Source organism: Lissotriton helveticus, chromosome 6, assembly GCF_964261635.1.
Source record: "Lissotriton helveticus chromosome 6, aLisHel1.1, whole genome shotgun sequence".
Classification (NCBI taxonomy): domain Eukaryota; kingdom Metazoa; phylum Chordata; class Amphibia; order Caudata; family Salamandridae; genus Lissotriton; species Lissotriton helveticus.
The window spans coordinates 1,965,683,358-1,965,696,193 of NC_136067.1; positions in this window are offsets into that span (position 1 = coordinate 1,965,683,358).

Genomic DNA, 12,836 nt, shown 5'->3' on the forward strand with positions numbered 1-12,836 from the left:
TTTAATTGGGAAATGTGGAGACAGACATGTGTTAAAGTAGGGTGCGAAAACAAACCAATCCACAAATTAGTTTACCCTTGCGTGCATGCATGGCTAAAACCACTCCGATTTATTAATGGTCTCTTCTAAGTAACTCATTTCTTTAATATTTCTTTAAAAAATAAATTGATACAATGTATTCACATGTTTCATAATATCCCACCATAATGCAAACTGAACCACATTTTCACAAAAAAAGGTCTCAGAATATCATTCACCCGCTTCCATCCCTTCAGCTCCCCACTTAAAACTTTTTTGTCATGCTCATTTGATACACTTGCTTGTTCAGTAACAGAAGGATGCTCTTAGAACACCTACAGGTTTAGCGTGCTGAAGCCCCTGGCCAGCATTCTGAATGAGAAATGTGTTCTAGCATCACTGATGGCTTTTCAGAGCTCATGTGACATTGTTCACCAGAAGACCCCTTTCAAGCTCCCTGGGAAGCAGATCCCACGTTGGTTTATGCCGTAGAGCACTTCTGCGGATGACTCTAGACCTTCCATATTCTAGATGACAGAAGATTTTTGTTTTCCAAATCCTCGTGCAATTAAAAATGTCTCAGACCAAGGTAGACATCCCTCCATCACCATAACAACCTTTAAAATCTACATACTTAGTGTGTCAAAATAGGACTTTCTGTGGTGTATTGAGCTGAAGAAGAAAATGGACTTGGATATCCAGAAAGTGAGGAAGTAAACCTGATACTGTGTTAGTAGCAGCCATGCAAATAGGAAAGAACTCTTTGTTATGTTATGGTAGGTGTTTTTATTTATCCACCCTACACTGTTTACATGGTCTGTTAACACCCTTAAGTGTTATGGCAGTTTGCTCTCCAACAGAAGGTTCATTTATTGGGGAAATCAGACTTGTGTATTCCTGATTTGTTGTCAGTGTGTTTGTGGTGACTTTGCTCAATTTGCACTGTGGTGGTGTGTCTCTATCCCTGAGCCTCGACTTTATTGTTTGTCCATTTGTGGATGTAAACAAGCAGATGCCTCTGGGTGAGGGCTGTGTGGTTTGCATTATATTTTTATATTATACTACAGCTCTGTTTGGCCCAGCAGGGTGAGGTTTTGCTGGAAGAGTTTTGCCAAAATAGATGGTTTATACTAGATGTTGAACACCCTCATTTTCTGGGTAAGACTTGTGTCTTGCTGTAACTTGTGTAAAGAAGCAGGTTGGTATGGGTTAGACTGATGTGGTGTTGCAGTGGGTGGTGTAGGGTGGTGTGGGGAGTCAAGTGTGTTTTTGGCTATTGTACTACAATGAATTGTATAGTAATTACATTGCAATTTAGTGTGGTAAGGTATGGTGCTATGAAGCATTTGGTGATGTGGTACACAGACCTTTAAGGTGAGCTGTAATGATATGGTGTGCCAAAGTCTGAGAAAGTGTGGCATGGTGTGGTATTGAGTGTGTTGAGAGTGGTGTGGTACTGAGAGATGGTGTGCTGAAATTGATTATGTGACATGATGGTATATGTTAGTGTATGAGCTGTAGTGAGGTAGACTGAAGTGGAGTGGTGCAATATGAGATTATCTTGTGTGGTATGTTGGTGTTCGCTGGTTCAGTGTGGTGATATGTACTGATTGAACTTTGTTGTTGTATAGTTCTGCTGTGCTGTGATGTGCAATGTAATGGCTCTTATATGGATAGTTGTGGTATTGAAGGGCACGTTTACTGCATGGTGTGGTGTAGTCTGATGTGGAATCATAGGGAGCTGTGGGAGGGGCTGATGGATGGGTGTGGTGCAATATGATAGCATGTGAGGTGGCTTGGTATAAAGTGTGGGATGTTGTAATCTGGTATAACTATACTTGTGTCAGATGGTGCAATGTGTATAATGTTGCGTTTTGGTGTGGTGTAGATTGCTGTGGTGTACATTAGTGTGGTGTTAGATTTTGTGTTGCTATGTGGCATATGTGGTATGGTGAACAGGGAGGGGTGTTGTGGTACAGTAGGGTGTGTTGTGTTGTACACCATAGAATATATGGTCCTGTGTGGAGTTATGAAGTCAACAAGGGTGCTGTGAGATGCGGGAAAGTGACGGGAAGAGTTTTGCCATAATAGATAGATGGTTTATACTAGATGTTGAACACCGTCATTTTCTGTGTCAGACTTGTGTATTGCTGTAACTTATGTAAAGAAGCAGGTTGGCATGGTTTCGGCTGTTGTGGTGTTGCAGTGGGTGGTATAGGGTGGTGTGGGGAGTCAAGTGTGGTCTTGGCTATTGTACTACATTGGGTTGTATAGGTATTACATTGCAGTTTAGAGTGGTAAGGTGAGGTATGGTGTTATGTGGCATTTGGTGATGTGGTACACAGACCTTTAAGGTGAGACGTAATGAAATGATGTGCCAAAGTCTGAGAAAGTGTGGCATGGTGTGGTATTGTGTGTGTTGAGAGGGGTATGGTACTGAGAGATGTGGACTTGAAAATTGAAGATGCGACATGATGGAATATGTTGGTGTATGATATAATGTGCTGTAGTGAGATAGACTGAAATGGAGTAGTGCAATATGAGATTGGCTTGTGTGGTATGTTGGTATGTTCGGTGGTGCAGTGTGGTGATATATGTACTAAGTGACCTTTGTTGTTGTATAGTCCTGCTGTGATGTTGCATGTAATTTCTCTTATATGGATAGTTGTGATATTGAATGGCATGTATACTGCATGGTGTGGTGTAGTCTGATGTGGAACCATAGGGAACTATGGGAGGGGTTGATGGGCGGCTGTGGTGCAATATGAAAGCATGTGATGTGGCTTGGTGTAAAGTGTGGGATGTTAGCCGGGTCTGGTGGCTCAGTGGACTAATGGTCTACTGCAGGGGCCTGTGTTCGACCTCATGGTCACAGGTTCAAATCCCGGCGGGTCCACTCAGCCTTTCATCCATTTGGGGTCGATAAAATGAGTACCATTGAGTTGGGTAACAACAAACATCTGTTATTTCAGCGCCAAGATGCCCGTAGTGGTGAACGTGCGCTTTACAAATACTCATGTTATGTTATGTTAATCTGGTATAAGTATACTCGTATCCGGTGGTGCAATGTGTAGGATGTTGCGATTAGGTGTGGTTTAGATTGGTGCGGTGTACATTAGTGTGGTGTTAGGTTTTGTGTTGCTATGTGGCATATGTGGTATGGTGAACAGGGAGGTGTGTTGTGGTACAGTGGGGTGTGTTGTGTTGTATACCATAGAATGTATGGTCCTGTGTGGAGGTATGAAGTCCACGAGGGTAATGTGAGGTACGGCAACGTGACGGGTTATATGGTTGTAGTGAGTGGTTGCAGTGTGGAGTTGTTGTGTGAGATAAAGGGTGGTGGTCTCATTTAGGATTTCCACCCTTGTTTCCGAGCCTCTGGGTGCTATCCGGAAAGGTGTGAATTGATCTGGACTAACGTTTTGTGATGCGAGTTGCATTGTGCTGAACTCTGTGGTACTGAAATTCTGGACCCGTGTCATAAACATCGTCGTATCATAACGATTTTGGTATCAGCAGACCGAGAATGATGAGTATGCTATAGTCGAGTGACGAGATCACTATGAAATCTGAGATTCCCTTATGAACCCTCGGGTTCCATTTTGTATACGGCAGCCATTTTGTGGATGCCCTCACATAGGCCGATGACTAAGGCCAATACGAGTCTTAAGGACACGTACACTTTTGCTGACATCTGTGTGACCTGGGCAAGCTGACTCCACTGCCCGAAGCCAAACCTGTTCGGCCAGCTTCTTTCCCAGTGGCCAAACGAGATTAGAGATCAAGCCACAACATGCTATAAAATCTTTATTATACACAACTATGTCTAATCTTACTCACACCTGTCTCTGTTCCTTTCTTTATGGCCTGCTTTACGATGAGGAGGTGCCCGTTTTTATTAGGGGTCCGTCCGATATCTGATGAAAAGTGTTGGGCCTTGCCGGGTAATTGATTGTGGGCTGGACAAACTGAAATATGGGCTTGTCATCATGATTCTGCTTTTTATTTGTCGTGAAAATATGTGAATGGTCAACTGTAAATAAGGAATGTTTGCCTGAAGCATAATATTTGGTATAAAAAGGATGGCTAGCTTTGTAAAGTTGAGCAGTCTCCTGAGAATATACACCGTGTTGTACTTCTAGGATACCTGTTACTGGCTGCAGCCAATAAATTTGATCTTTGAAGTCACCAAGAAGTATCTGCGTTTCTGTAGTCTGACACAGGAGACCTCGAAGTCTTTGGGTGTGTCCCCTGGCACCGCTGGGTTCTTAAAAACCCGGTACTTCAGTTGGCGCCCAACGTGGGGCGATTTCAGCGGTACCGGTCTAAGCCTGAGGTTCGTGAGGAGCTTCGTGGGAAAATTCTGGAGGAAGGCCAACCACTTCATCGACCCCTGTATGTCGTCGTGGTCGGAAAGTCTTTGCTGCGAGGTTCCCCGCTTTCCGACGGCTATGAAGGACTGCTGCCCTGACTATCGCCCTTTGATGATTTGTAGAGCGAGACGATAGACGAGTCTTCTGGTGACATCATCGATACCTCAGTTAAGTATGAGTGGAGCGTCTCCCAGTCCTTAGTTTTGGTTCTTAGTTTTGGGTATCCCCTTGGGATCTTTGATTTGGAACTTGCAAGTACCAAAGCCGAGGGACTCGTGTATTCACGAGACTATCATATTCGATAATCGTTTGAAGCTAGACTAGAGAGCGAAGATGCCTGGTCTCAGCAGACTTGGAAATTTGTTTTGTCTTGGTTGTAATAGGGATTCCCGATTGGAGGACTCGTGTCCGGTTCCTCTAATTGGAACTCCAACCTATCAGCTTTATGTGAAGCATGGCGTAGGCCCCATCACATATAATGAAGTATGGATCCGATACACCAGGAAAGATGGTGTTCTAAAATGGCCCCAATTTGGTAGTTTTGACACAGAGATTTTAGACAATCTAGAGGTTAGACTTTTTAAGAAGAAAGCCCGGCCGGCGATGTATGACTCTTTCCGCCTATGGCGAAAGGAAGCCAAACAGAAAGAAATTAAATTAGCAAAGAGGAATAAAAGAGAAAAGGGTATCTCGATAATGCAAGCTGCTATACAGTTTAAAGACAACGAAGAACAAGCGAGTGAGCAGTTGCACAGGCAACGTAAAATGGCGATTGACAAATGTTATCCAGTTTTGTCGCCTCTGCAGCAAGACGCAGCAAAGGAACTCGAGAAAGATCCTTTAATGTCTCATTTATTGAGTTCGCTACCCCCCTATGCGCAGAGTGCTACAGCACCACCGCAACCTTTAGTTGTGCAACCTCCGGTTGTTTTGCCTCAGGTTCTTCCACAGCCGCCAGTTCTTCTTCAGTTGGCCCCTACTCCTCTGGCGCAGCCTCCTCAAGGGCCGCCGACTTTGCTGCCTGCTCCGCCTGTACGTCCTACGACTTTGCCTACTGTATCGACTACTTTTCCCGATATTCCTTCTGATACTGCCTCTGCGTCTGCTTTGTCTCATTCTGTTTTCCCTCCTGTTCTTTTGTCGACTTCTCCTTCTGTTTGACAGAGAATGACTGATACTGTTACTAGTCTGTTTTCTCCTTTCTTTGGGTCATTAACTACGACCCCTGTTTCAGAGCGTAAACAGTTGCATAGTCAATTGCCTGATTCTAGAGAGCGGGAGACATTGGATCATTTGGCGCATAAATGGGTTACCGACCCCACAAGATATGAACTAGAGTCTGTTATGGATGTCTTCCGTCAAAGAGAAGCACCGTTGTTTTTGAGAAAATGTGTGTTTTTCTTTGTGAAGAATTGGAGGATAATGATTTGGAATCCAATCTGCTTAATTTGTGCCGTGTACGGTTCGAGTTTGCAAAAGGCACGATTGTGGGTTCCGATATTGAGAAAGCAGTTGCGACATTGTTGTCGTTTAGGAGTGAGACTATTTCTCAACAGTTGTTTGAGGCTGATCTTTCTGTTAAGAGGAAAGTGAAACAATATCCAATGAGAGAAGTTCCCCCAGTTTGGAGAGAAGGGGACCCAAACGCTAACCCGGCCATTCCGCAACATTTTCAGCATGTTTGGGTACATGTTCCGTGGAAACGAGCTGAAGTTTTGGCTCTTAAACAGACTTTGCCTGACCCCCGCAAAAATCCTGCAGGGTATTATAAGGAATTATCACAAACTGCAGACTCATGTATTATGAATATAGCAGATATAGACATGTTTTTTGGAAATGTTGTTCCGCAGCCTTTGTGGTGATTGATCCGTCATACGGATCATGCGCAAGAGTTAGGTGATTCATGGGTTAATATTGCTGCTGCAGATGGCCGACATATTGGTGGTGCTAAACCTGAGCCTTTAGTTGCAGACCTCCCTGGTAAGATTGTTACGTACATGAAGACTTTAATTCCTTCTAAGCGAGTGAATTGGGATAAATTGTCTGCGTGTAAGCAGAAGAAAGATGAAACTGTGTCCGATTTCTTCAGTAGGTTTGAAGAGACGTTTATCGACCACAGTGGTCAAGATATGAGTACAGAAGGTGGTCAACGGTTGTTCGTTGACAAGTTTGTGCACAATTTGCTTCCTGAGTTGTGTAAGAAATTGAAAGATTCAGAGAGTTCTTGGGCCGTTTCCTCTTGAGCACAAATATTGGCTACTGCACAGTACTACGAAAATAGAGATAAGGATGAGAAGGATAGAGCAGACAAGAAAACTAAAGAATTGAAGACAAAAGTTCTTTTACAGCAGGCGTATCCGCCCCGTGGTGGTCAGCGTGATTATCAACAGCCTCAGCAATTTCAGAGAATCTCGCAAAGGTTCGAGTTTTCTCAGCCACGTTTTCCTGTAGGCCCTAATCAGTGTGCATATTGTAAAGAAGAGGGTCATTTTAAAAGTAGCTGTCCCGTTTTGTTACAGCGTATGAATGGTGTTTCTAGCGCAAGAGGTCGAGGTGTTCAACAAGCTCCTAGAGGTAGGGGACGTGGAAACTTCCCCCAGAACGCGCGTCCCTTTCCTCCCCAAAATTCAATGAATAGCTTTGACCAGCAGAACAACGCGTCTAGTAGGACGACTCAGTGCTATGCTGATGACTATTATGCAGAAGGTGAGAATATGGAAGGCGACGATTGCTAGGACAGCCATAGACAAAGAGAGGGAGTTGTTTCAATTCCAGTAGATCAGAGTGGACCTTATGTTGAGGTGATTACATCAGGTGTGTCAGAACCTTTTCTGTTGAATACTGGTGCTACAAAGAGTTCTATTATGCACTCTAAACTCCCTGGCGCACCTTTGTCTGGCGGGACGAATGTTTCAGTAGGTTTTTCTGGCGCCCCGGTTAGGAACCCGGTTTCTAGTCCTATGTCCCTTTCTGTTGGACCTCGTGAATTCGAAGCACCCCTTATTCTGACGACAGGTTGTGGTGAGAACTTGTTAGGATTGGATCTGTTGAAAAGATTGTATGCAACATTGTATTGTTCTCCTTCGGGAGTACAACTTACATTGGGTAAGAAAGTGGTCTCCCCAATGTATTTGTCAAAGGATAAACGTCCGACAGAATTGTCGTTTCTTCCTGATATTCTTTGGGCTACTGGTCCTAATGATGTGGGTCTGTTGGAAATACCACCATATGTTGTGACGTTGAAAGCCAATGTTAAAATGCCACCTATTCCCCAATACAAGATCTCTAGTGAAGGTGAAAAGGCATTGCTAGCGATCATTTATGATTTGATTGAAAAAGATGTAATTGAAGAAACAAGAGGCAACGTTTGCAATAGTCCTGTTCTGCCTGTTTTGAAGCGTACTGACCCTTCTCAGCCACCTGTTTACAGGTTTGTTATTGATCTTAGAGAGGTGAATAAAATAGTTGTGCCACAATTTCCAGTTGTCCCTGATATCACTGCCTTATTAACTATGATTCCGTCTTCAGCCACTTGGTTTTCGGTGATTGACTTGAAGAATGCTTTCTTCAGCATCCCGATTGCCGAGGAGAGTAGGGACATCTTTGGATTCTGCTTAGGAGGTCGAAGCTCCCGGTTCAAGCGCGCTCCTCAGGGCTATTGTGAGAGTCCATCAATATATAGTTAGGCTTTGAAAACACAGCTTAATACGATTGTTTAACCTAATGGCGCTACCCTTATTCAGTACGTCGACGATTTGCTAGACGCTGCAGATACTGAGGAGATTTGTAAAGAAGCCACGTTGTCGTTGTTGCGTCATTTGTCTAATTTGCATCACAAAGTGTCTCGTTTGAAATTGCAATATTGTCGACAAGAAGTGACCTACTTAGGTCATCCCTTATCGAAGGAGGGAAGGAAACTGACCCCAGAAACAATTCAGGCAATTGCAAAATTGAGTGTGCCAATGACACAGAGAGAAGTGCGTGCTTTCTTGGGAATTACATCCTATTGCAGACAATGGATACCAAATTTTTCTCTGCTGGCCAAACCTTTGGTGGAATTGACCTGTAAAGATACACCGAATCCCCTTCCACGGTCGGAAGATTGTCAGAAACGTTTTTCCGAATTGCGTAATGCATTGTGTTCGGCTCCTGTGTTGGGTACCCCCGACTACAGTAAGCCCTTTACACTGTATGTCCATGAGAAAGAAGGATGTGCGTTGTCAGTGCTGACACAGTCTTTTGGGGACAAGCAACGTCCATGTGCGTATTTCTCTTCGACTTTGGATCCGGTAGCTAGAGCGTTGCCGAGTTGTTTGAGAGCCACCACGGCAGCAGCTGTTTCTATTCGACAGTCTGCTTGTTTGGTGCTGAATAATACATTGATTGTAATGGTTCCACATGCAGTGGACACTTTACTAAACAGGACCAAGACACAGCACTTAACTAGTGCTCGATTGTCAGGTTATGAGTTGACACTTTTAGCGAGTCATGTGCACATAAAGAGATGCAACACGTTGAATCCAGCTACGTTGTTGCCGATTGTAACAGAGACAGATGTTTCTGAACAGCATGAATGTTTTCTTAGGACAGAAGAAGAAACGAAAGGGAGAATAGATCTTAAGGACACTCCTCTTGTGAAGTGTGATGGTACCTTATGGGTGGATGGTTCATGCTTCAAGCTTCCAAATGGTGATACGACTGCAGCATATGCTGTTACGACTTTGCATACGATTGTTGAAGCTGCACGTATCCCACATAATTCAGCTCAAGCAGCAGAGTTGATTGCACTTACGAGAGCGTGTGTACTATCAAAAGGAATGAAAGTGACCATATATACTGACAGCCAGTATGCGTTTGGTGTGGCTCACAGTTTTGGACGATTGTGGAAAGAACGTGGGTTTCTGACTTCGCATGGAGCCAAGATACAGCATGGTCAGTTGGTAAATGAGCTTCTTGAGTTACTCACTTTGCCGTTGCAAGTCGTGATAGTGAAATGCAGTGCACATAAGAAGGTAACTGACGACGTTGGTCGCGGTAATGCGTTTGCTGATGAAGTTGTAAAAGAAACAGCAAGAGATGTGATGAGTCGAATGTATGTTGCGGGCCCTGCAAGATGGATTGGTGATGTTGGAATGTGTGAAGATACGATAGAGAGTGTGAAATCTATTCAAGCTGAAGCTACAGAGAAAGAGTTGAGTGTGTGGAGAGAGAGTACGGGTAAATTAGATGCAAATGGTTGTTAGGTTGAGTTGTCAGAGCATCAGCGATGGTTGTTACCCAATGCGTACGTGCTGGCAGTGGTTACAATGGCACATGGAATGGCTCACATCAGTGTGAAAGGAATTTGTAAGTTGTTGGCCCCAGTATGGCAAAATGCTGGAATTCCTAAGTGTGCAGAGAATGTGGTCAAGAATTGCATGGTTTGTCTGAAATACAATCCTGGTAGGGAAACTCCAACTCCAGCTGGTCATTTTGCGCCTCCAACGTATCCGTTCGAGGTTTTGCAGCTAGATTTCATCCACATGGAGAGGTGCAACAACTTGAAATACGTACTCGTTGTTGTTTGTGCCTTTTCGAGGTGGGTAGAAGCATATCCCCTTAAAGATAGCACTGCCTTTTCCACAGCTAAAGCCCTTGTCAAATAATTTTTCCCTAGGTTTGGTTTGCCGAGAATGGTCTGGAGTGATAATGGGAGTGAATTTGTGGGTCGAGTGATGAAGAGAGTATGTGAAGGGCTAGTTATACACCAAAAGTTTCACGCTGCAAATCACCGCCAATCAGCTGGACTAGTAGAGTGCTACAATGGCACTCTAAAACTTAAACTTGCCAAGATACAAGTGAGCTCTGGTCTTAAATGGCCAGATGCGTTGCCATTAGCACTTTTATCGACAAGAATGACTGTGCATTCACGAGTGGGACTTAGTCCGTATGAGATTGCGTTTGGCCGCCCGGCCAACATATGGGGAGTGCCAAGACCGACAAAATTCAGTGAGATTGAACACCCTGTACTGCTTGATTACTTGTATGATTTGACGGCTAAATTGGTGTCTTACACCAACAGGTTCACGATACTTTGCCTCAGGTTTCTGAAGATCCAGGGCACATCATCGATCCTGAATCGTGGGTCCTAGTTAAAAACTTCCAGCGGACAAAGAATGATCAGCCCCGTTGGACCGGCCCCTACCTAGTCCTTTTGTCAACGAGATCAGCAGTGCGAGTGGAAGGAAAAAAGAACTGGATCCACGGCGTACATTGTAAGAGGGTCCCTTTGCCTCTGCCGTATGACCGGTGGGTCCAGGAGGGTATTGCTGACTCTGAGACTGAGACTGTGCCTCGTTTTCTGCCTTTCAGCGATGCACGTGTAAAAGGAACAAATTCTGAACGTGAAAGTGACAATCTTTTGCAAGAAGCCGTGCCACCGTCAATTTGATTGGACACTAACGACCCTGAACTCTTATTTCAAGACCAGACGTTACCTGGAAAAAAAACGTTATAATTTGAGGCCTAGAACTGTGGACAAATAACATTCTTTTATTTGCTATTTTTGAAAGTGCAGCTCTCTCATCTGAGAAACTTTTTTGATTTTTGTTTTTCGAACCACCATCCGGGTTCAGCTGTAGGGTCGCGGGCGACAAGTCTTTGGAGTGCAAGCCGAAGACACAAGGTCGACGGTTCTGGTTGGTTCTTGGGCGTTTCCCTTGGACTGACAGGCGCATTCCTTAGCACGGAACACCCTACCTCTGCGAGCAGCAAGGTTAGAGGATGGAGTTTTTCGAGATGGAGAGACCTGCCAAAGAGATGAACTTTAAAGCCAAAATGTGTATAATGATGACCAAGAAACTTTTTCTGATATTATGCATTTTCATGTTGCTTAGTGTAATGATGTTTTTAATAGGATATGTTTTATTTTATTTTCGAGTGACATTTGCACCCACTACACAGCCCATACCTCCTTCTACTGTTTCCTCACATTCTTTTCACCCTCTACCTGAACATGAGTCCGTTAGAAGATCAGAGTTCGTCAATAACTCCTTCATTCAGCTTTTGCACCAACACCAATTAGTAGTGAACATGACTAACTTTTGGGTGTGTGGTCTTATGCCTCATACTACTGATAAAGTTATCCCTTATCTGGTCCTGCCATTCAGTCATAATGGTTCTGTGTGGGCATACATAACGATGTTCATCTATGCTCGTGAAGTCCACCCCCTACGTTCTGTAAAAGATAATCTAAAGAATAGTGCTCTAGTTAAGGTTATAGTAGACATGATTAGAGGAGCTACTTCCTATGAGACTATCCCAAAAGATGAGACACTAGCGTATATTGAATGGAACGTGCCCGGATATGGAGCAAGTCTGAGTGAGAACCAACAAGCAAAGAGATCCTCTCCGATTTGGATTGTACCCCATCAGGGTCATCTATGTCTGCAAGGTAATGGCAAGAATCCAAGAGCTCAGTTAGGGAAGAGTACCTGCACTGAGACGTATGTTTTTTCGTCTCAGACTTCCCCTTCGTTCCTAGCAGCTAAGGGTACCTATTTCATCTGTTATGATAGAGCATACACATGGTTGCCCCCTGACTTCTCGGGCACATGTTTTGTTTCGTTCCTATCACCTCCCACCTACACAGCTGCGGCAGATTACCACAAGACAAGGGTAGTTAGAGGTGTCTTCAGTAAAGAAGACACTGCAGGACAAGAATTGGGAGACTTCTTGAAGGGTTTTCTGCCGTTTTGGGGACCTATTGTTAACAGTAGGAATATAAGGCAATTAACGAGGGTGGTTGAGTCCACCGTAGTTGAAACTGCCGGTGCCCTTAGTAACTTGACTGCTGAGCTCCTGTCGGATCGTCTTATGACTCTTCAGAACAGAGTTGCGTTAGATGTCATACTTTCAGACCGAGGTGGGGTATGTAATGTGATCCAATCAAGTTGCTGTGTTTTCATTCCAGATAACGCTCCGACAGTGTACCAGGCCATTTCCAAACTGCATAAGATCTCTGAATCTATTCATGTGGATAAAGGAGATTGGTCGTTGATGGGGTGGTTCTGGGAACTGTTATCCGCCTGGGGATGGAAGATTCTGATGGTCATTGGGATGATTTTAGCCATTCTTTTCCTGTCCTGTCTGTGCGTACAGTGTGCTCCTGCTATATGTGGCCTCTGTGCTACATCGTGTGTAAGGAAACCTGTATCGAGAGACGAGCTAAGTAATAGGATGATGCTACAGCAACATCTCAATGAATTTATGAATATAGACCTGGACTCAGATTAGCATGAGTGTAGGTTAATTGCCTATGTAAGGGCAAAAGGAGGGGCTGTGGTACTGAAATTCTGGACACATGTCATAAACATCGTCGTATCATGACGATTTTGGTATCAGCAGACCGAGAATGACGAGTATGCTATATACAAGTATTTTCGGCATATTCGAGTGACGAGATCA